The sequence below is a fragment of the Schistocerca nitens genome, chromosome 2, assembly GCF_023898315.1.
Source record: "Schistocerca nitens isolate TAMUIC-IGC-003100 chromosome 2, iqSchNite1.1, whole genome shotgun sequence".
Lineage (NCBI taxonomy): Eukaryota > Metazoa > Arthropoda > Insecta > Orthoptera > Acrididae > Schistocerca > Schistocerca nitens.
The window spans coordinates 275060215-275086279 of NC_064615.1; the positions used below are offsets into that span (position 1 = coordinate 275060215).

General features: G+C 44.5%; 1 long non-coding RNA gene across 1 annotated transcript in view; it reads right to left on the reverse strand.

Annotated features, from left to right (window-relative positions):
- Positions 1-815: 815 nt before the first annotated feature.
- LOC126236019 (uncharacterized) overlaps positions 816-26065 on the reverse strand; it is an 86909-nt gene continuing 61659 nt past the window's right edge. Inside the window, exon 3 of the long non-coding RNA XR_007544863.1 lies at positions 816-1143. This is a non-coding gene — a long non-coding RNA (uncharacterized LOC126236019). The remainder of the gene's footprint in view (positions 1144-26065) is intronic.

Sequence of the window (26065 nt, forward strand, 5' to 3'; positions counted from 1 at the left end):
TCAATCGCCGACATAGTGTAACTCAGGAGGAATAAGGGGAACCAGCCGGCATTCGCCGAGGTAGATGGAAAACCGCCTTAAAAACCATCCACAGGCTGGCCGGCACACCGGACCTCGACACTAATCCGCCGGGCGGATTCGTGCCGGGGACCAGCTCGCCTTCCCGCTCGGGAAGTAGCGCGTTAGACCGCGCGGCTAGCCGGACGGGGTTAAAGACGAGCTAGATGAAGTAACGTAACATTTTAACAACACGGTAGAAATGAATGGAAGGGCGGAAGCAAGTGTCCAGAGGTCTCCCAGTCGTGCACAGAAGGTTGGACGTCACACGGAGTGACTGTAGCGCCAATGGGGCTGTAGGAAACGCCTCCCGCCTTTTGTAATGTCCAAGTCGCCACCATAATGGTGACTTCGGTGTAATTATTGTCTTTGAATAAGAGTGTTATTTTTGATTGTCTCATTGCGTATTTCTTTCAATTACCTTCCGTACTACACTGTAGCAGTTCTTTCTATGTATGGTCCCGTTTCACTGAGCTATGTTACTTGACAACGACACATCATACGAAAATTACTTTTATTCTCAAGTTTTGCACACCATTGCACGATAAAAGATTATTGTTGTGGATGGAATCAGTTTTTACCACTTTAGTAGTTGTGACTAGATGAAAGTACAATAGTGTGGCCTTAACTGTGGGTTCTTTGATTGCTTGGGGAGGAGTCACACAGGAACTATTAACTCATGAAATATTAGTTCTCTTTATTACAATTATATATGAACTTTGCCACAGGATTACTGAACAATTTACAACTGTTATTAACTAGCAAAGCATCACTTGATGAATTAATTAACAAACTGTTCTCTTGAGGTACAATGTTTAACATTTACTAAAGTAAAAGTTTATCAGAAAATTTAACAACTTGTTGGTTCAACACTACGATGTTGACTCCTCCAGATGACGTCACGACCTGGGCTGAGCTCTTGCATGTTCGACATTATATTGACCTCATCGTGACGGTGCTGCTGTGCTGACAGGAAGGCGTGGTCTTCTGGAGTGCCTCCCATTGGTTGTTGCGGACTGCAGGAAGCCCTCCATAGTATCTGTGGTATCGATTCGCGCTGGCGACACTGGTGTGGCGCTGCTATCTCTGGACGATAACACAGTAATTACCTAACACAGCTCCAGAAACACAGAAAACGGTATAATACACCATAGTAAGACCGCCACACTTCATGTAGAAACTTATGGTATCTCCCTGCCAATTTCAGAGACTGGAGGCATATTAATATGTAATTAACAGTGTTACTCTTTATCTGACATACTTATCAACAGATTAATGATAAAGATTGGATGACGCCAGGAAAGTAGCTAATTATGGGCAATAAGCATATTACAGAAATGGTAGCATTCCACCGCATCCACAAATTCAATATTCTCATATCACCGTATACCAATAGGAAATTAAGACAACAGTTAACACACAAAACACATACAGACGAAAATTGAAACAATACCGTATCCAAATTTAGATATGAAAATTGTTCTGCGTATCATACAAGGGAGAATGAAAGAAAATTTTCGAAACGCTTTCAAGAATGTATTGACATATTTTAACTGAACCACTTCAAGAACTCATGGTCACAGACATGTAGGATACAGAAAACAAAATACATCCTCACTATCCCCCATACTACAGCAACAAGAAACAGCTCTATTTAGAAGAAAAGCCCTAAATTCAATGTATAAGTAAAGTGAAATCTACAGCTGTGAGTTTTTACTACTTTACAGAGCCACTTTACTAACATATATGCACATTCTGAAGTTAATTCGTGTCTAAATAGTTAATATGTAACACATTAGTATCCTCTGTGAGTTTATAGTTCTAAATGTGGCGAGCAGTTTTATCGTGGCAGCTTTGTAAACTATCTGCAATCTTTAATTTGTTGACACGAAATGTTTATATCCTATAGGAAACTGTAACGAATGCGATTTAGAAATACGTTACACTCTCTTTACTGTGTTTCTTGAACTATTTTACGATGGTAGACTGATAAGAAATGGCTCTACCCATAATAGTATAACCTCCTTTATAGTAATATTCCTCGAATATAATGTATAGAACGTCGTTTTCATGAACATGAGATACAACAAACTACGTTACACATGTCTCATGCTAAGATCATTGAGCAACTTGAGTGCCTTACTGTCAGAAGAGGGCAAATGTTCCGGGTTTAGTGCAGACACAGTTCTGCTTCTGTAAGTATCATAGGTGCACAGCAGTCTGAGAGCGAAGTGGCGCGCCAATTGGATACGTTCTCCAATGCTGAAGTGAGCGAGACACTATGAGTCTTGTGAGGAAAAAGTATGTGTAAATTGCACACATTCACTGTGAAGTTAAGCGATATACGGATCAAATGCAACGTTGATCCAGCCGTAGTGGCATGGTGCCAACAAAATTCGGTGACGCTGATCGGGCAACCCAGATCTTGCACGACACGATTTCCATTTTTTCAGCAAACTGAAAGGACATCTGGGAGGGAAGGAGATTTTGCAGCGATGAGGACGTTCATACGGCGGTTCGCAACTGCCTCCGTGGCCAATATACAAAACTGTCCGACGTTTCAGCCACTATTGCAAAAGGAAAGTGTCAACTCAGCACAAGGCCCTGAAGAGAGCTTCTTGCAATAGTGGTCGTAACGTCGGACAATTTTATGTACTGACAATTCGGTCAATAGGAAGAAGAATTTTACTGACAGTGACAACGGCCGCGGAAGCATACGCTTACATATGGGCAGAAGTTTCCTACGGTTATTTACAAAGACACGATGACTATGCCGAAATACAGTGTTATGTATCTGAGTCTCTTTCAAGTGTAGTGGGCCGGTCAATAAAATGACTTTGCCTGCCATAACAACGTGTACCTTACAATTCGAAGTTCCCTCGCAACATGCTGACGCTGTTAAGAGCAGAAGCACCTGAAGATGGTTCTACAGCGTCCGAAATGCATTCCAGTGCCGTAATTAAAGTACTATCTTTTGCATCTGCAGGCGGAATTCATACGTAATTAATTTCTACAATGAAATACCGGATTGGGTACTTGGAGTCTTGTTCAATACGCGTAACTCACTAACAAATGGTCCACCTCCGGCAGCTGAGTGGTCAGCGCAACAGAATGTCAATCCTAAGGACCTGGGTTCGATTCCCGGCTGGGTCGGGGATTTTCTCCGCTGAGGGACTGGGTGTTGTGTTGTCCTAATGATCATCATTTCATCCCCATCGACGCGCAAGTCGCCGAAGTGGCGTCAAGTCGAAAGACTTGCACCCGGCGAACTGTCTACCCGACGGGAGGCCCTGGTCACACGACATTTTACAAACAAATGCATATGATTTGCAGAAGCACAAGGCCACACTTCGATTCTATACTGTGGGAGGAGAGAGAGAGAGAGAGAGAGAGAGAGAGAGAGAGAGAGAGAGAGAGTCGTTGGGCACTGCTGGATGGGACACCTGAGGGGTTCAAAAAACGGCTCTAAGCATTATGGGACTTAACATCTGAGGTCATCAGTCCCCTAGACTACTTTAACCTATCTAACCTAAGGACATCACACACATCCATGCCCGAGGCAGGATTCGAACCTGAACCGCAGCAGCAGCGCGGTTCCAGACCGAAGGGCCTAGAACCGCTCGGCCACATCAGTCGGCTGTGAGGGGTTGTTCAAGCCGCCTAATCGAAAGGGTTTCCTTGACCGCGCACTGTGACTTGCTTCATCGCGGTTTGTGTTGTATCTGGGGTGTATTTATTGAGTGTAGATGACAGTAACGAGTGTGTGTACCGTGTTGTTTCATGTCTGTGCTGTAAGATGATCAAGAAGGTGGAAAAACTCCTCTCGAATAGCGCCAAGGGGGTCGCAGAGCTACAGTCCCTATCCGACATATACAGCACAATCAAAAGCATCAGATGCCCTCATTACATGTGACACTGTGGGCAGGTCTGAAATGTAATGCAGGACATTGCCGCAAAGTCTGGTGACGAGGAACTTTACGGCACCAGATTTCCTCCTCATGCCAGTCAAATAATGGTAGCGACGTTTTCTTCCACCAGCAAGATTCGAGCCGGCTGTCTCCAAGCGCCACCACACAGGTGTCCTCAGGATGGCGGTTACCGCTGAAACAACTGATTTTCGGTTATATCGGCTTTTTTTTTTCAAATCGCTCAAAGTAACAAGTTTCTGACATATCCGGTTTTCCGTTTTTGCTACTATTACTTCCTGTAATAAATCGAGCAAATATTGAAAAATTTTGACTGTCTCTGTTTCAAGATACACAGAATCTACATATTAAACAGGCAAATGGAAGAAAACTTAGTCTGTCCACTATTGACTGCTTTTCTCGTAGAATGATAAGTGGGGGAAAACTATGGTATCACATATCTACACCTCTCCACAGGCGTCATAGCTGGCAACGACTGCGAGTTTCCGGCAGACATCGATAGCAGCCGTCCGGGATCCAGCGGACCCAATGGAGCACGCCTGCTAAGCCATGCCTCCGGCAGCTCCGTACCACAAGCGCGGCCTTTGCCGCCGCGATATAGGACGGCTGGCGGCAGCCACACAGCCCACTTGCATTTGGAGCCTCTTCCCTATGTGAAGTTACGCAGACGCCGCCTAGTCGCGGCTCTGACACAGTCGTTCATGCTTTAGCACAGAGAGCCAGACTCTGTTCCTTGTTGCATTATTTGGTAACGAGCCTTTGTACATTTGAACAAATACAAATTAGGTAAATCTGTTTCACTGTGTCAGCTTGTTCGATAATCATTTCTGCTCCTGACATCTTGGATATTCGGGAATCCAGCCGGATATTCGCGTCGTTCTCGCAGGATATTTCAAGAGCGTGCCGCGCTGTCTTCTTCAGGTGCTACCTGAGACTGGTCGTTGGGTAGATCGAGTCCAGTATTTATGCCTGGTAGGAGCTGGGCGTTCCGTCTTCGGTCCGGGCGCGGACGGCAGTCGGAACATCCGCGACTGGAGGGGTCCATTGAAGCCGAGTCTGGCGGGCGCGGACCACAGAGAGAACACTCGACTAAGCGCGGACCGAAGACTGAACGCCCAGCCCCTTCCAGGCATAAATACTGGACTCGATCGACCCAAGGACCAGTCTCAGGTAGCACCTGAAGAAGACAGCGAGGCACGCTGTTGAAATATCGTGCGAGAACGACGCGAATATCCGGCTGGATTCCCGAATATCCAAGATGTCAACAGATCGCCTGGAAAGCATGAAGAATTATTTCTGCTCCTGTCCAGATTTCCTGGAACGACACTTGCCACACCACTCAGTACCCCACCTGTCCTTACCGTTGTGTACAAAGTCGTACACAACGAATGGTACAAAAAAAATTACCGTATTCTCCGATTGATTCTAATTTTTTGAAACTCTGTTGAAAAGTCGAGTTGTGATCGTGGATCATACCGCTATTTGGGCATTACGTATAGTCAATGCAAAAGGTGAAAACTGGAGTTAAAAAACTCTGTTTTCCGTGTTAATTTGTCAGTTTTCAAGAGTTTCGAGCAGATAATGGCATATTGAGTAGACAGAGGCAGCAGATCAGCAACTTTCTATCTTTATCGTATACTATGAATGGATTTTTGTTAAGTTTTTAATTTATTACTGTTAGTATCGCTTCGTTCCTCACTTTTATTTCGGACAAATTTTTAATCTTTCAAGCAAATGAAGCACTGTACTTCACTGTTACGTCACTTCGTAAAAATATATCTAGACTAGGGTTGGTGCCATTCTGCAATACAACAGCCGTCCGGCGACGACACCGAGAAACTACCGCATAGACCAGGTGGAGCAAATCTTGCGCACTGACGTACACACGTACATAAGACACTATTGTCTCAGCAATGCTGTAAGACTTTTTGTGCCTGTGTGTCTGTCGCTCGTTTCTGCCGGCATTGTTATCAAAATAGCACACATCGCTTTTCCCACTTCCTATAAAAACGCAATATGTCAATACACTGCAAACTTTACGTATAAAAATTGCCCCTTTTTTTTTAAAAAAAAACGTTAATTTAAAAAGGAAAAATTTTAGCGTTGCACTTATGGCTAATTGATATTTCTGTTTTTTACTAGGTTAATACTAAGAAGAAAAAACACTTACTTTAACCGAGACCAAACAAATACCGAAAAATACCGGTTATTCAGAACCAAAATACCGGCATCGGTTTTAACCGGTCGTTTTCCCCATCCCTAAGGTGCGCGCAAAGCGACGTCGTCGCTTTAGGCGAGAAGGCGCTCTGAGGAACGCTTGGAATTCTCGGCCATCTGCAGAGCCAGCGGCGGCTCCGCCCCATATGGGGCCTACGTGGGCCACTTACCGCTTGCCGCCACTTAATGGCGCTCGACACGTGATGCGACAGCGCGGTACCACGAGGAAGACTGCTGCTACACGGAGCTCCTGCGCCCTTGTTGGGCGCACTGGTCTCCAAGCAGAGGAGAGCTTGGTTCAAATCCTCATTCAGATATCCCACCCTCGTTTCTCGATATCAGTTTGTATGAATGTCAGGATGGTTCCTTGGTTAGTTAGTTCTTTGGAAGTTCAGCAGATCATAACAGAAAATATGGAATGAATCAGTTTCACGATTATAATATTGTACTCTGCCAGTGAAAAATATGGCACTGTCTGGTCATTTAAATGATCCCAAAAAATATCTTCTGCTGGCTGTCTTTCACAGCTTTGGCGAAGTTTAGAAATGACATCATATAACATATTAAGGATTCGGTAAAAGTATCTGAACTACTAACATCATGAATACAGAAAATGTAGCTCAAAAACTATGTTTCGAAACTGTAACAGATATACAGGTAATACTTACAGCTTTGGTTAACAGCAAGAGCTACATTGGAATACAGTGAAGTAAAAAAAGGAGCACAATGGCAAAAAAATGACTGGAAACTGTATCATAAAATAAGAATCAGCCGCCAAGAGCTTAAAAACGCTAAACATTATATACTTCCTGTGTAGAGAGTAAAGGTCTTTAAATGGCACAGAATACAGCAAATAATAACACTATCGATCAGCAGGGGCACAGTTTGAGACATTCAAATACGTGCAGATTGGCGCTGCACGTGTTGTACCATGCAGGACCGACTCGGTAAGCGGCAACGAAGTCAGATTTCAGGTAAACCGTTCCAGCAACAACTGTTCAACTATGTGTGAATTACTAACGGACCAAACTGCAAAGGCCATCGGTCCCTAGACTTATACACTACTTAAACTAACTTATGCTAAGAACAGCACATAAACCCTTGCCCGAGGGAGGACTCGAACTTCCGGCGGGAGGGGCCGCGCAGTCCGTGACATAGCGCCTCAAATGACGCGGCCGTTCCAGCAGCACTGAATACTACAGTCACACCGCGAACATCACTGCCAAAGCCCACAGGCATATTGACGCTCCCAAGACAGATAATGCTCAAACTTGCACGAGTAGACGACGCATGGAGAGCCACTTTTAACGGTCTTTCCTGTCAACTAGCCTAAATGCCAGGGAATATATACAACTTGCATGTATAAGAAGTACAGTTACTGAAAGGCACTTAGGAGAAATATAACAAACGTACTGCAATAACACTAAAGCCTAAAACCGACATGGAATTAATAAAGAACTAAAAATAAAATCTGAATTGAACCACGCAGTAACGGCTATGTACTGTATATACAGGGTGTTTCAAAAATGACCGGTATATTTGAAACGGCAATAAAAACTAAACGAGCAGCGATAGAAATACACCGTTTGTTGCAATATGCTTGGGACAACAGTACATTTTCAGGCGGACAAGCTTTCGAAATTACAGTAGTTACAATTTTCAACAACAGATGGCGCTGCAAGTGATGTGAAAGATATAGAAGACAACGCAGTCTGTGGGTGCGCCATTCTGTACGTCGTGTTTCTGCTGTAAGCGTGTGCTGTTCACAACGTGCAAGTGTGCTGTAGACAACATGGTTTATTCCTTAGAACAGAGGATTTTTCTGGTGTTGGAATTCCACCGCCTAGAACACAGTGTTGTTGCAACAAGACGAAGTTTTCAACGGAGGTTTAATGTAACCAAAGGACCGAAAAGCGATACAATAAAGGATCTGTTTGAAAAATTTCAACGGACTGGGAACGTGACGGATGAACGTGCTGGAAAGGTAGGGCGACCGCGTACGGCAACCACAGAGGGCAACGCGCAGCTAGTGCAGCAGGTGATCCAACAGCGGCCTCGGGTTTCCGTTCGCCGTGTTGCAGCTGCGGTCCAAATGACGCCAACGTCCACGTATCGTCTCATGCGCCAGAGTTTACACCTCTATCCATACAAAATTCAAACGCGGCAACCCCTCAGCGCCGCTACCATTGCTGCACGAGAGACATTCGCTAACGATATAGTGCACAGGATTGATGACGGCGATATGCATGTGGGCAGCATTTGGTTTACTGACGAAGCTTATTTTTACCTGGACGGCTTCGTCAATAAACAGAACTGGCGCATATGGGGAACCGAAAAGCCCCATGTTGCAGTCCCATCGTCCCTGCATCCTCAAAAAGTACTGGTCTGGGCCGCCATTTCTTCCAAAGGAATCATTGGCCCATTTTTCAGATCCGAAACGATTACTGCATCACGCTATCTGGACATTCTTCGTGAATTTGTGGCGGTACAAACTGCCTTAGACGACACTGCGAACACCTCGTGGTTTATGCAAGATGGTGCCCGGCCACATCGCACGGCCGACGTCTTTAATTTCCTGAATGAATATTTCGATGATCGTGTGATTGCTTTGGGCTATCCGAAACATACAGGAGGCGGCGTGGATTGGCCTCCCTATTCGCCAGACATGAACCCCTGTGACTTCTTTCTGTGGGGACACTTGAAAGACCAGGTGTACCGCCAGAATCCAGAAACAATTGAACAGCTGAAGCAGTACATCTCATCTGCATGTGAAGCCATTCCGCGAGACACGTTGTCAAAGGTTTCGGGTAATTTCATTCAGAGACTACGCCATATTATTGCTACGCATGGTGGATATGTGGAAAATAGCGTACTATAGAGTTTCCCAGACCGCAGCGCCATCTCTTGTTGAAAATTGTAACTACTGTAATTTCGACAGTTTGTCTGCCTGAAAATGTACTGTTGTCCCAAGAATATTGCAACAAACGGTGTATTTCTATCGCTGCTCGTTTAGTTTTTATTGCCGTTTCAAATATACCGGTCATTTTTGAAACACCCTGTACATAAAACTAAATTTCGTAAAATTATCTCTCTCTCTCTCTCTCTCTCTCTCTCTCTCTCTCTCTCTCTCTCACACACACACACACACACACACACACACACACACAATATTACTACACGTTCAGAAAATCTAGTGTAGAGCAGAAGGAAATGTCAAGTAGAAATCAGATCAGTTTGTGTTAGAAGTTAATTATGTAACCTCTTAAATTCTTTTCAGCAGTAGGGACTTTCATGGCTGAATACCTCATTCCCTTCTGTGCTGAGTGAAAGTTGAAGTCAGTTCCCCGTCTAATATCATATTTATGAACGTCACCGTTGTTTCCGAACTCTGATTATTGACAACAAGGTTGATAAGAGAGCAAGCATACTGTAAGGCTGCTGTAACTATGAGCAGCTATTTAAAGGGCTGTCTACAAGACACGTTAAAAAACAAAAGAGCGATGTAGATGGCGCTGAGGCAAGTAATTTGATGTAAGAGACATGGGACCGCAAATGTCGGGAAATTCCCCAAAAAACTAAAAACTAAACTTGGGCCACGAAGGCCCAACGGTACCGACCGTCCGCCGCGTCATCCTTAGACCACCGGCGTCACTGTATGCGGAAATGGACGGGCACGAGGTCAACACAACGCTCTCCCGGCCGTATGTGAGTTAACGAGTCCGGAGCCGCTACTTCTCAGTCAAGTAGCTCCTCAGTTTGCTTCACAAGGGCTGTGTGCACACCGCTTGCCAATAACGCTGGGCAGACCGGGTGGTGACCCATCCGAGAGCTAGGCCAGCCCGACAGCGGTTAACTTCGGTGATCTAAAGGGAACCAGTAAATTCCCCTAAAGTGGAATGACAAATATTGATCACTTGGCGTCACCAGATGGTGTACCTCACCCCACGCGCAAGCCACTGGGCTTCGCCGGTAGAGGGCAGTGCTGCATATGGCTCTGCTACGTTGGTCTGTTTTCCAACATATTTTGTAAATGTGATATGATGTAAATGTAAACGTTACAAAATTATTGGCCTCTGTGTGAACAAGCAAAAACTGTCCTAATATTGTGTTTCTTTGGATTTTTTTTTGTTTTTGTTTATAGAACGTATTTCGTAAAGAACTCGTACGTCATTTATTGTTAGCGATGCAATTCGGTAGCTTATACGTCATCTGAGAACGTCATACGTTCAACATCCGTCATCCACTTCTGCGTTATTTCCCGACATTTGAGGTCCCGTGTGTCTTGTTGTAAACTACTTGTCTCAGCATCATCTACGTCGCTTCGGTTTTTTTTTTTTAAGACTAGTTACTGCAGATTATGATGCCATAAGATATTTGTGATTGAAAATTGAAAATTTCCGAAAATATGTTATTAAACGCGACGCAACAATTTCACAGATTAGATATTTAAGGAGATGTGTAACATACGACTTCCGGATTACGTCCTTACCAGCATAAACACCTCAGATTTTTAGAATACTTGGCTCCACTTACTGATTCACCGCCATGTATTATTTCTAATACTATGGTCAGGCCATGTGCGGCTCAAAATTGCATGTATTGTATTTCATCTACGTTCAGTGGCAACTCATTTGCACAAAATCATTTACTAGATTCCAAGAAAAAAGAGGAAGCAATGTGTTTGTCTTAAGAGCATTTCCGTGAAAGGCTGGTTTATCCAGATTATTATTGGTTGGTTGGTTGATTTGGGGGAGGGGATCAAACAGCGAGGTTATCGTTCCCATCAGATTAGGGAAGGATGGGGAAGGAAGTCGGCTGCGCCCTTTCAAAGGAATTATCCCAGCATTCGCCTCAAACCATTTAGGGAAACCACGGAAAACCTAAACCAGGAAGGGCGGACGCGGGTTTGCACCGCCGTCCTCCCGAATGCGAGTCCAGTGTGCTAACCACTGCGCCACCTCGCTCGGTCTGATTATTGTACTTGCAATGTCGGCAAAGATAACTTTTCTGTTTCTTGGATGTATGGCGGCAGATAGTTCAAATACAAAAAGGCACACCGAACACAATTTCGATGCCTCTGATTTTGTATCGACCGCTCCAGGTCACGGCCTACGGTCTTAGTTTCGCAGAGCACGTGCCTCGTCCCTCACGATGGTGGCGTCGGCGAGACTGAACTGTAAAAATCCTTGTTTCTTTATTTCTTGCCGGGCGGCCTCAAGTTATACTTCAAACATGTATATCTGCTTACTTTCCGGCGAAGTGTACGCGATTTTTTTTGAAGTTCCAGGAAGATTAAAATTGTACACAAACAGAGTCTCGAACTGGAAACTTCGCCTTTCACGGAAATGCTCTTACTGATTAAGCCACGCAGGTGCGTGTCATGATCCCCCCTCCCGAGCTTCAATTCCACAACTCTTCGCTGAAATACATAGGTGTAACCGACCGGAGCAACCTAAAGTGGACTGACTGCACAAAAGCTGGTACTAGGCTGAGATTTACTAGAAGAATCCTAGGGAAAAGAAATTCATCCATAAAAGAAATGACTTAGAAAACACCCATTCGACCAATTCTTGCTTAACGCTCGTCAGTGTGGGACTCATGCCAGGTAGGGTGTATAGAGGAGATGGAGAAAGTCCAACGAAGTGAGGCGAAATACGGAATTATCAGACTCTATCAACAGTCAATGTGAGAGAATCTTTGTGTATTATGGAGAGTTTTATTGCTAAAGTTCCAAGAGGATAAGACGAAGATATTGCTTCATATCCCCTAACGACCACAACGGCAAAAGCAGAGACATGGAAGCACATAGGGGACATACCAACAGTCCTTCTTCTCACGTACCAGTGTCGAGTGGAACAGGAAAAGAGGGGGGTGGGGGTGGGAGGGGGGGGGGAAGAGAAGAAGATACAATAACGCAGCACAAGGTGGCTTCTGGAGTTTCTGGAATATAGCTGATGATAGAGAGGTACGTTGCTATTTTCCAAATTTCGGAGAATCATAGGAGTACTGGGAGACAACACATCGCGGCTTTTATCCCCAGCCTAGAGTTGTTTACAAAATGGTTCAAATGGCTCTGAGCACTATGGGACTTAACATATGAGGTCGCGCGGTTCCAGCCTGAAACGCCTAGAACCGCTTGGCCTGTTGTTTACAGAACGGAACATTTACTCCGCAGTGTAAAGTAGAAAAGAAATACTGGCTGAACTGAAAATGTGAGGTTGGGTTCAGAGCCGTGCTTGGATAGCTCAGTCAGTAACAGCTTCGTTACAGAAAGGGAAAGTCTTGCGTCCGAGTACCGAGTGACACACAGATTTAATCTGCCAGTAAGTGTCATATATGTAAGCTGTCTCAAAATTGGAATCAATGTAGCTTAAAGTTGGTTTAACTACTCCGGATGAAAATTACATATTTCTTAGAATATAATTTCAACCAAACGTAATAAAGGAGATTTGCATTCTATTGAGAACTTACACCTTTTGTACAGGATGGGCAAACTACAACTGGCCCGAAAATTTGCACGCCAAACACAAATTCTAACACTACGCAACGGCTGTTCACCGTACATGCGATTACTGAAGATTATTCTGGTGAATAATGACACTTGTTTAGTGAATACACATACCTGGACAGGCTGAAGCTGGCCTCTTGTAAGGAAATGAAAAATTGACGATCCAAATGTACTGATACCATTTGATTAAGAAGACAGCGGCAGAATAGAACAGGCGCCGGTTGGATTGCCAGCTCTAACTCATGTAGAAAAGAAAATGTGAAACAATAAATGTGCAGATCTCCAGGTACAAGTTGATTCCAAGTTGCGCGAAAATTGTGTCCACCCCGACAGTGCGGTGCTTCCTTGATGAGACAGAGGAATTTCTAATTAGGACCCAGCAGTTTCACTCCGTATCAGTTAGGTCGTGTCCTAAACAGTCAACACGCAGCTTCGGCTTAGGCACTGTCATCTCAGACAACACGTCATGTTGCCGAAAATCTGGCAATAAGACCTCGCGCACTTGTAGGAGTACTAAGATCCTTTAAAAATCGGGCAGAGTGTTTTACCCTTCGTCAGTCGTAAACAGTCCAAGTGATTCAGGAAGCGAAATAGGCGCAGATATACACTCAACAAACAAAACTCGATAATTTCATTTCCAACAGGCTACAGCGTCTGAGTAAATCAATGACCTCGTACAGTCTGTGTAATGTAGGAGTTCGAAGAGACTCTCCCTCTCTACGCTCTTACAGCAAACACAGTTGAGATGTGAGGTGGCGCGGCACAAGCTACTATCTGAGGAGCTCCTCTGCAAACAGATTAGCTTGTCTACACAGCTGACAAGACTAATTTAAATTTCCTGCCGGATCGTACAGGCCATGATGAGTCGAGACGTCCAGCGCAGTCTAGACTCGACAAGCTGTGTATGAGTTCCAAACGTCAATGGGTCCTGGGCCGTGGTTTGCAACTTCGACGCTGCCTGTTTCATTGGTCCCTTACTTAGCTTGCATCTGTAGCGAATCTCTCATACAGCGCACAGTCGAAAGCGGCCGTAAAAAAGCGCAGGTGACTCTCGTATATAGTAACGGCAAAGGATGGACCCACAAAATTACACACTAATATCTTTAATGTAGATTTGCTGCAGAAGTGTTGAGTATATTATAAGTTTGAATGTAATAAATTTCCTGGAGAGAGAACGCCTCCTATCCATTAAAAAAGCATGGATTTGGAAGGCGTCGCTGTTCTTTATATTTGTGGGGTTGTTCGAGTAAAGTGTTAACTCAGGCCCAACAATCGCCTAGATTCATGTGTGAAACTTTTCAAAATAACACTACAGTAACATGGCAAGCTTCACAACCAAATAAACCAAAGTTACGCAGCGACTGTGAACGCAATACATTTCCAACAGTGCGGGAACGTGTAATGCCAGAACAGGCTGCATCTGCGGTTTGCTACGATCACAGCCTATCGTATATAGAGAAGCATGAGAATTCAGCTATGAATAAGAATTCTGTACTACAGATTCCCGCGTATAGAGAACAGTGCAGCATTTTGCCTCCACGTCACGCTTCCCCTGCAGACGCCAATGAGCAGCAGCTATTGGACAGCAATAAGAATCCGCGGAAAAGATGGAGAAGGTGGTTTCAAATCAGCGTTATATCATGCGGGTTTAGTGTTTCAAGGGTTTTACTAAACATTCACAAGTGGTGGGTACAGGAATGGTTACTCTGGCTTGGCTTACCCATACCTGTTTCAACAGAGCTAACAGTGATGTGATCTCTATGCTAACCACCCTTTACTATGGGCCAGCATCGTGCATTTCACAGAGAGGTGAAAAAGGAAATTCGTATCAACATTTCCTCTATCTACCTATATAAAACTGTTCTGGTCTGACCATTCGCAGCAAGACCTAAAAGAATTAAAAAATTCTATTATTCAATGCATTGTATGACTGCAAACGCAGCCATTCTGTAGTGTTATCTAGTCTGAAACAGTTGCGACTGACGTAATTTGGTCTTAACGTTTCTGTGTTTCAAAATTAAATAAATTTGGGGTGACAACAGGTGCAACGACAAAATAAACCTGCAGTCCAGAGTGACAAATTTCCCATTGGAAGCTTCGATAGCGTTTCACTTATTGGTAGCGGCACAGTCGCCGAAAGCCATAAATTACATTGAAACATCTGCCTGTCTCGGCGTTTTCATAACGCCATTGCTAGTTCACGGAAGCCCCTAGTGTCGAACAGATACAGTGTCTACGCACGCACGTCAGGCACTTCCCTTTAATTGAGCACTGCTGGTTTGTGAGAACGGAAACAGAGTACTGGTGGTTTGTGAGAGCGGAGGTGATCCACAATTTAAGGTCCCAGATGTGTTCCATCGGGTTCACATCAGCTGAACTTAGAAGATAAGACATCAAAGTAAACCACTGTAGCACTATTCTAACCTGATGACACAGACAGTTATCCTGCTGGAAGATGCCATGTCCGATGGGGAAGACATCAAGCACGAAGACATCTAGACATTTGTAAAAAAGTACGTTTTAAAGTTTTTACTGCTAGAATGTATAATTTACCAATTAAAATAAGTGATGGGACGATACTCCCGCGCGCTCACACACACACACACACACACACACACACACACACACACACACACACACCGCGCTGAACAGCTGTTTAATGAGAAGCCGGTATAAAAAAACATTGTTCTTAGGTCATCGCTTTGTAATGTAAAACACTCACTAATCCGAGTCAAATCTCTGAATATTACTGAAGAATAATTATTAATGTTAAAATTATTACTGACTGTATTAAACAACTGGCATGTGTTTCTTGATGGTAAATATATTCTTAAATGTTGCACAGTTTTCAGTGAAAAAATGCTATGTTGTCAGATGTAGTGACATTTCAGACAGACTATAGTTTTCTGTTCTGCTCCTATTTTTATCTACTTTCGTATGACTGCAATGTGAAAGATAAAATGAGAACACTAACATAAAAGATTTAATAATAAAGTATCGATGCCGAAGACGCTGGCATCGTTCGATTCCGACTAATCGATGGCTAGAGAACTGGCGATTCTTGGTCACATGGAGTTGGAATCGGCACATGACGCATCCTTAATTAAAATCATTATGAATTTTTTTACTGTAATATTTTTGCAGCAGTATAGTATAAGCAAAAATACTACCTACAGGCTACCTACTTAACATGTACTATGCTTAGCTGAAGAATTACTTTTAACCTTGAGTTTTGGTTTCCTTTTTTATTATGTGCTACCCCAAGAACTGACCTCATTAAAAATGTATAGTTACGTTTACAGTCCAATTTATTTCCCCTCTTAACATCCCTCCCCGTTAATTTGAAGTTAAATTATTATGACCGAATAATATTTAGTTACCTGAATGGTCACTTCTGGGCGAGGAAAGTCGTTTCCCCAATGTTTTACACAATTACCTCCCACACTTCCATATAGAAATTTTCATACTATTTTGAATTCTCAAGTAAAAAAAAAAAAAAGATTAGAAGCTACAGCTCATATCATACTCTGTTTGACGCTCGTTGTCGAAGTCAGCACCTGGAATAAAATCTGTGGCTCTGCAAAATTCAGACTCCGAAAATTCTTAAAATAATCGTACGCCGTGGGGAAGCCGTCTTGGGTGCTACGACGTACTTACTCTGCAGCATGGGAATCAGTGTCCAGGTTGTGTATCAATGTCGATGAAGTCCAGAATTAAATCTCTTAAAATAGAGCATAAACGACCGTGGCGCGCAGGCTATACTGATTTCCCAGCATACGAGTTACAACACACCAAATAATGTTCCGAGCCACAGACAAGGTAGAAGTTAAAATAACCAAAGAATCTGAAACTTTCTGGCTGATTAAAACTGTGTGCCGGACCGAGACTCCAACTCGGGACCTTTGCCTTTCGCAGGAGAGCTTCTGTAAAGTTTGGAAGGTAGGAGACGAGATACTGGCAGAAGTTAAGCTATGAGGACGGGGTGTGAGTCGTGCTTGGGTAGCTCAGATAGAGCACTTGCCCGCGAAAGGTAAAGGTCCCGAGTTCGAGTCTCGGTCCGGCACACAGTTTTAATCTGCCAGGAAGTTTCATATCAGCGCACACTCCGCTGCAGAGTGAAAATAACATTCTGGAACCAAAGAATCTAATATCCCTTTTCCATTCATGAAATAATATTTCTCCACAAATGATATTCATAGCTACATTTCAGGATACATCATCCTCTTGTAAAAGATGAAATGTTAGCATAACTAATCCAATTACATACAGTATTCAAATTGTCAGCTTATAACAATGCCGCTAATAACAGTTTCACTGCGAACCTGCTCTCCGCAATTCTAAATCAGAAGTAAATATGTCCATTGTACACTTAATGTTCCACATTACATCCACAGAGTTTTTATGTCACGAGTGAGAGATTGTCTCTCGCAGTCACAAGGCGTCTTTGAACCATATAAATGAGTCGCTCGGTCACGCGTAAATGTTTCTGCTGGTACTACATCTCTACTCTACATCTCAATCAGCTGAGTTACCTAACACCCTTTCCAACACAACATATCAGTTAAAATACTTTATAATGCCGTTTAACAACTAATTTTTAAAATCCATAAATGCCCTGGCATTTATCAATTTTGGGGATTTGCCCCAACTTAACAAATTCCTTGCGTTTTACATCACTATCCTGCGCCCAGTGCAATCGCAATTGACGATGTAATAGCATGGGAACGCATAGGAGACGCTTGCCGCGGAGCTGCATGTTCGACAATGTGCATCGAACCGTGTGATCCGAAGCGCCTGTGCCTGCACCGACATCGCACCCTCTCGTCAGATCGGCCGCAGATTGCCTCCTATCCTGCTACAAGCAGCGAGCATGTTTCCGACCTCCACGCTGCACGATGAATCGTGGACGTCCAACACAATGTCGCATTGTCATGGCTTCACCGTCGTTCAACCACTCTCCACAGATGCTGACGATAACAGCTCGCTGGCAGCCGACCAGTTTCGCCGTTTCCGAGATGCTCGCTCCCAAGAGCCGCGTCATAACGATCAGATCTTTCTTTGGTTCAAATGGCTCTGAACACTATGGGACCTAACAGTTGAGGTCACCAGTCCCATAAACTTACAACTACTTAAACCTAACTAGCCTAAGGACATCACACACATCCATGCCCGAGGCAGGATTTGAACCTGCGACCGTAGCAGTCACGCGGTTCCGGACTGAAGCGCCTAGAACCGCTCGGTCACCGCGGCCGGCAACGACCAGATCTTTGTCAAAGTCGCTTATGTCAGTGTATGTTGTCATTCGCGGCCCATGTTATCTCTTGAATGATTACCCATTCATCTCTGCTCCGCTTATGTACTTTCCTTAATGGGCCACGTGCCCACGACGCCAGTTTCGTGGTGGGCCCGTCAGTGTATTTCTGCTGGCCAGATAGCGGGAGAAACAAACTGTCCAGCGCGGCACAGTGGCCAAGTCCTGGAGACTGAGTGGACCATTAGGATTCCAGCCGCAGCGCGTCCTGCCCTAATGCGACGCCACTCAGTCCGCGTCGCCCCGGCGCAGTGGCGCCACGTCATAGCCGCCAAGCACCCATACATCAGCCGCCACAGCCAACTAGCTGGCGCCCCCCCCCTCCCCCCCCCCACACACACAGACGCGCGGCGCCTCCCGTACACAGACGCGCGGCGCCTCCCGCTGCTCTCGAACGAGAGAAAGCACTTTCCGGGATATCGGGGAACGCATAAAGTAACAGCCTTACCCTATCTGCATCACCTAATTCCAGCTGCACTACACCTATCAATGAGGTCCATCTCTGACTATCTTTACTCTGGGCGACAATTCCACTTCCGGCTGCTTTAAATGTTGACATGTACAGTAATTACAAAGTCATATTTCCCGAGGTACAAGTTGCTGTGGTGTCGAACTACTCGTACCTCAGGAACGTCCGTTACTTACGTGAGACTTTTTTTTAAAAAAAATTGGACACCTCTTCCTCCCTCGGTGAGATTTGGTGAGATGTCATAGAAACCCCCATCCCTAACACGTAAGGTTTACCCTATAATTTTTAAATAATTCAATTTATTTGATATATTTATGTTGTTGCTTCATACCACTAAAAATATCTGTTACGTTTCCTGAAATTAATGTAATAAATCAAAATACTATCCGTTATAATAATGGATATCCCCTGATACTTTCTGCCTTTTGGTATCTTTCAAGGCAGTTAATTGAGTTGAACATCTTAAACTTATTTATCATTTTTACCCCTAATTTCACGGAAAAATGTAGTGCCTAGACAGTGTATCGAGTAGCGTTTTCAACAGGTGATTAAAACACTTATTTTAGAAATGGCAGTCCTGAGCAGTATTGGAACAGACAGAGAGATAAAAAGGCTCCGTGAAAATAATATTAACCATTTTGACGGATCCCTACAAAACTGAACTTTCACTGATATATAATATACATTAAACGTCACTGAACCTTTTTACTTATACTGCAGATGAAAGACAATTGTTTGCACCTTCCTTGGTACTCCATGATTACGTACCTTTTCAACTCTTGACTGATGTGACCGCTATGACAATTCTTGCCGGTGAACTTCAGCTTAGCTTTCTTCCACATACGACTGACTTTTTGCTAGCGCATTTATTTCTACTTGTCAGCACGATGCTTAACACAGGCACTGTAAAAGTTTTGATACAAATTCATTTTGACACAACAATGTCACTTCATGTGGGTTGCACAATATCACGACTGGCTAACTATCTGACACACGCTGATTTGGACATGCGCGGCAGGGAACTACCAGAATGAAATCTGACACTTCTGCGGCACTTGTTTCAAATCTGGGAACCCCGGGCATGAACGCATGTAAAGCATTCAGTTTACAGAAGGCATGAAGATTTGTCGGCACTTCAATACTGTCTACGTTCGGGATGAATTTTGTAAAACAAAATCTTATCCGTTACGATAATATACACTGAAGGGCCAAAGAAACTGGTACACCTACCTAATATTGTGTACGACCCCCGCGAGCACGCAGAAGTGCCGTAACACGACGTGGCATGGGCTCGACTGAAGTCTGAAGTAGTGCTGGAGGGAACGGACACCATGATTCTGCAAGGCAATCCATAAATCCCTAAGAGTATGAAGGGGCGAACATCTCTTCTGAACAGTACGTTGCAAGGCATCCCAGATATGCTCAATAATGGTCATGTATGGGGAGTTTGGTACTCAGCGGAAGTGTTTCAACTCGGAGCCGCTCTGTAGTAATTGTGATCGTGTGGGGTGTCTCACTGCTGCTGGAATTGCCCAAGTTCGTCGGAATGCACAATGGACAAGGATGGATGTAGGTGATCAGACAGGACACTTAGGAAAGTGTCACCTGTCAGAGTCGTATCTAGACGTATCAGGGGTCCCATATCACTCCAACTGCACACGCCCCATACCATTACACAGCCTCCACCAACTTGAACAGTTCCCTGCTGACATGCAGGGTCCATGAATTCGTGAGGTTGTCTCCATACCCGTACACGTCCATCCGCTCGGTAAAATTTGATCCGAGACTCTTCCGACCAGGCAACATGTTTCCAGTCATCAACAGTTCAATGTCGGAGTTGACGGGCCCAAGCGATGCGTAGAGTTTTGTGTCGTGCAGTCATCAGGGGTACAGGGGTGGGCCTTCGGCTCCGAAAGCCCATATGGATAACGTTTCGTTCAGTGGTTCGCACGCTGAATTTGTTGATGGCCCAGCATTGAAATCTGCACCCTTTTGCGGAAAGGTTGTACTTCTGTCACGTTGAACTATTCTCTTCAGTCGTCGTTGGTCCCGTCCTTGCAGGATCTTTCTCCGGCCGCAGCGACGTCGGAGATTTGATGTTTTACCGAATTCCTGATATTCACTGTACACTCGTGAAAATACCCACTTCATCGCTATCTCTGATATGCTGCGTCCCATCGCTCGTGTGCCGACTATAACACCACGTTCAAACTCACTGAAATCTCGATAAGCTGCCATTGTAGCAGCAGTAACCGATCTAACAACTGCGCCTGAGACTTATCTTAATAGAGGCGCTGCCGACCGAAGCACCGTATTCTGCCTGTTTACACATCTCTGTATTTGAATACAGAGATATGTACTAGTTTGTTGGGCGCTTCAATGCATATTGTCTGAATTAAAAATCTGACATGAGATTTTCATTCCCCTCCCCTTACAGGAGTTTTGCTGGGATTTGGCCGGACCCATCCCCACATTTTGGGCTCACGTAATTAATGGACAACCACTTCTCTCATTCGTCGTCAAAGTGCAAGTATGGAGTTCTAATGAAGTGATTGATTTCCAGAGGAATGAAACCGTGTTCGCGTAAAGAAGTGAACTTTATTCACGGTACGAGGGGTAGTCAAAGTTTTAATTACGATATTGTGAAAAAAGTTACATAATTGTTTGTAGGTGCATATCGGCATTGCTGGTACACATTTAAATGTCGGCCGCGGGAGAGTACCGGAGGATGTCGCTAAAGACTACGCGACAACATGGCGTAGCCCTTCTCCACTTTACCTACGAGCTGCGCCATTCTGTTGGCGTTCCTCTAGCGGCGTGCTGCGGTACTCTCGCGCGGGCGGCATTTAAATGTGTATCAGCACTGCCGACATGTACCTACAAAACAGCTGCACCCCAGTATCGGCGCTGTTGCACAATCTGACATCTACCGCCTCCATGCTGGCAGACTTGCAATAGACTGGGACAACATTTTTATTCCATCAAATATAATTTTAACTTTGGCCGTTAGTCTGTGTTCACCTATCTGTGCCTTTCTTTCATCTCGATTTTAATGTGCCTTCGGTGTTTTATATAGAATGTCTGGACACTACGGATCGGCGGATTCAAACAGTCGAGATGCCTCCGCAGTGATGAGCTTTCATACGAAGGGTCACGCCAGAGGGAATATTTGTGTGCGATAAATTTGTGAAGTTTACTTTTTCGGCTATATTACACTCCTGCCTTTGAACAGTTATCATGGCTACGTGGAGACAAGCGTAGAGACTATCACACCATCTGTTTGCTCTACCGTCCGCTCAAACATTACACTCCATCATTTTTACCTTGAACTAACATCCTCCCGCAGCACTTTAGGTAGACTGTTTTGAACAAAGCGAGAACCTGTCTTATACCATTACATAACACAACTACTTTCTCAATACATCAGGAACCCAACTTTGGCTAGATCTACCCCAAAATCTCTGGAAAATTCATTCCTTTCTAACTTCGTAAGACAGTTAATGGTCGAGCTTCTGCCACAACAGCCGTCTCTTCTACATATTTGTCTCCCTATCCTTTAGTTGACTGCCCTCCTCCCACTTTTCTCTCCCCACTGTCTACAGAGCCATCTCTTAAAACAACCTCCTCAACGGCTACTGCCACTGTCATTCCAATCTTCTCCTCTGCCATCATCCCTCCTGTTTATGATGACATTAAACACACCACCAAAAATGGTAAACCAATCAATATTACTGTTAGTCCTAAATTGTATTATTTTTAATATTGTTATTACAATATTCGAATAAGCCACTAGAGGCCCACGGGAAGTGTCAAGTGCGGGGATGACCAGGAACTCTGCTCGCATGCGGTGCTCATGCACATGTGCAAATCTCTCTCACCCAAGTGCGCACTTCCCCCTCTAACATGTCCCTCTCTTCCAGTTCTTGGCTCAGTGACGGTCTGTCTATAGAGTAGTACGCCCTCCTGAAAACTACAAAAGTGAACACGGTCGCTCTGCTTGTTGTCGGTTGCTATCTTAGGACTGTGTTGAAACTGGATATCTATGGAGCACAGAATCTTCCCAATCTGAAGCCTGATTGGTATTCTCCTACCTTGTTTTCCAGTTGGAACTGTGTCCTATCTAGCAGGCACTGAGATAGAATTTATTATTATTGTTAATCACTTACTATTTGAGTTCCTAACTATCGCCGTCCTGCTTTATTGGGTCACGGGCGTCGCGTCGGATGAAGTTGTAAAAGTTGTGCAATATTTCAATGAGACAGTTGCTTCTCATCTTCAAGTGCTTACTAATGTGTTGCTGCAGTGGCACGCGAATGTACAGGGTGTTTCCTCAAGAGCGTGCAAAAAATGTAACAAGACACAAAACATGCTCCACTGAACAATTTGAGGTACAGAACCTGAGGTCGGAGAATCCAGCTTAATGAGATATGGAAGTAAACTTGTCCACCACTTTGTCTAGCATTACTATTTTCCAGTTTATTTACAACTAACATGCGTATAAGTTTACATGTACTGTGCTATTTATTTACACGTACATTCTTTATTTCCTGCACGGAAACAAGAGGACGAGCCTGATTACTTAGGAAGTCATGAAGCAGGTTTTTTTTACTTTACTTGTCTATAAGGTGACTCTGTTGTATCGTATTTACATTGTACCATGACAGAACGTGCTATGAATCAACGACAGACCCATTCGTTACTCAGTGCTATTCAGACACGTAGAGTACAATACGATGCAGCAGTACATGTACAGTTTCCCAGAACTCACTGACATGCACCTTGTGTATGGCGAAGTACGTTGCAAGGGGCTCTCGCTGCTGAATGACTGTACAGGGAACGATTTCGTAATAGGCATCATCCGTCACGACACTATTTCTCTCGATCGACGAATGCAGGAGACTGGTTTGTTGGAAAGAAGAAACGAGAGACCTGCCAACATGAGGGCCACTGCTGGAACGTGTTGAAGCGCACAGCACTACAAGTACTCGTCGTATTGCTCGTAAATGGGCGCTGCACATATCAGCATGAGCCGAGTACTCTACGAACAACAATTACACCCCTATCACCCACAACGAGTCCATGCAATGCTTGTGACTGACTTTGCACGAAGGGTCGCACTGTGCCAATGGGTGCTCCAACAATGGATTGGTCGACCACATTTCCTACAATCATTCTGTTTACTGACAAGGCCTCATTTGATCGTGATGGTATTTCGAAAAGCAGGAACAACAAATTGTGGGATGAGGAAAACCTTCACGCTGTAGTAGTCACACCATCCAGTACGTTTTGCTGTGAATATCTGGGCGACAATCTCAATGGGCCATATCTTCTATCTAGCCGTCTGAATGGCCACCTGTACTTGAGGTTGGTGCAAAGAGTTCTGCCTGAGTTGTTGGAGAGCGTACCCTCGGCTGTTCTTGAGAGGATGTGGATACAACATGACGGTGCATCGCCTCGCTTGGTGTGGATGTCCACACCCATTCCAATGCTGTATTTCCTGGTCGCTGGATTGGAAGGGGACGCCGTATTCCATGGCCTGCGAGGTCACCTGACCTAAATCCCCTCGATTATTTCCTATGGGGAAATCTAAAGTCACTTGTGTATGAGACCCCAGTGGATACGGAGGTGGAATTAGTTGCCAGAATTGTAGCTGCCTGCGATGTGATTTGAATCACACCAGGCATATAATATTCTGAAGGTGGCAGGGGTAAAATACAAGGAGCGAAAGGCTATTTACAATATGTACAAAAACCAAAAGGCAGTTATAAGAGTCGAGGGGCATGAAAGGAAAGCAGTGGTTGGGAAGGGAGTCAGACAGGGTTGTAGCCTCTCCCCGATGTTATTCAATCTTTATATTGAACAAGCAGTAAAGGAAACAAAAATTCGGAGTAGGTATTAAAATCCATGGAGAAGAAATAAAAACTTTGAGGTTCGCCGATGACATTGTAATTCTATCAGAGACAGCAAAGGACTTGGAAGAGCAGTTGAACGGAATGGACAGTGTCTTGAAAGGAGGATATAAGATGAACATCAACAAAAGCAAAACGAGGATAATGGAATGTAGTCGAATTAAGTCGGGTGATGCTGAGGGAATTAGATTAGGAAATGAGGCACTTTAAGTAGTAAAGGAGTTTTGCTTTTTGGGGAGCAAAATAACTGATGATGGTCGAAGTAGAGAGGATATAAAATGTAGACTGGCAATGGCAAGATAAGTGTTTCTGAAGAAGAGAAATTTGTTAACATCGAGTATAGATTTAAGTGTCAGGAAGTCATTTCTGAAAGTATTTGTGTGGACTGTAGCCATGTATGGAAGTGAAACATGGACGATAAATAGTTTGGACAAGAAGAGAATAGAAGCTTTCGAAATGTGGTGCTACAGAAGAATGCTGAAGATTAGATGGGTAGATCACGTAACTAATTAGGAGGTATTGAATGGAATTGGGGAGGAGTTTGTGGCACAGGGACCGGTTGGTAGGACACGTTCTGAGGCATCAAGGGATCACAAATTTTGCATTGGCGGGCAGCGTGGAGGGTAAAAATCGTAGAGGGAGACCGAGAGATGGTTCAAATGGCTCTGAGCACTATGGGACTCAACTGCTGAGGTCATTAGTCCCCTAGAACTTAGAACTAGTTAAACCTAACTAACCTAAGGACATCACAAACATCCATGCCCGAGGTAGGATTCGAACCTGCGACCGTAGCGGTCTTGCGGTTCCAGACTGCAGCGCCTTTAACCGCACGGCCACGGAGACCGAGAGATGAATACACTAAGCAGATTCAGAAGGATGTAGGTTGCAGTACGTACTGGGAGATGAAGAAGCTTGCACAGGATAGAGTAGCATGGAGAGCTGCATCAAACCAGTCTCAGGACTGAAGACCACAACAACAGGCATATTTGTCAGGCTGCGTCAAAATCTTGTTCCCCGATGTCATGTTTGCATTGAGATTGATGGCCGTCAGTTTCATCACACTTTGTAAGATACAGTACAAATGGTACGTTCATTGTGTCAGTGATCGTATTTGCAGTTAACTGTAATTCCCGTAAATAAAAAAGTACGCAGTAATGTGATTTTATTTCTATTATCTCCTTAAGCTTGCTTCTCTGACCCCAGGTTTTTTACCTCAAATTGTTCAGTGGACCATCCTCTATGTCCTGTCAAATGTTTGCACACTCTTACGGAAACACCCTGTATGCGCTGGCTCGCTACAAAAGCGCAGGTGCCAAGGGGTGGGGCTAAAACTTCATCGTAGGCGAATCACAGAGCACGGCGACATCCAGTGCCCTCTGCCGGAGAAACGAGCCACTGTCTTCGCATGCGCGATGCGGCAAAAGCGCGCGGGCAGGATGTTGGCGCTCAGTTTAAGTGTACGGGCTCCTGTTCCCCGTCTCTGTTGGCTCGAATTCGTTCGTCGGCTGCCGATGATGCCTTAGTGCCACCATTGCTGGTTCCCATGCCTTGCTGAGTTGAAAATCCCTGTCTCTATTAATCAGGTCTTTACTTAAACGTATTCCCACTGCTTCCTTAATGATGGAGTCCCGGTACGTGGAGGGGACGAAAGTATCTTTGTCTCTCCGT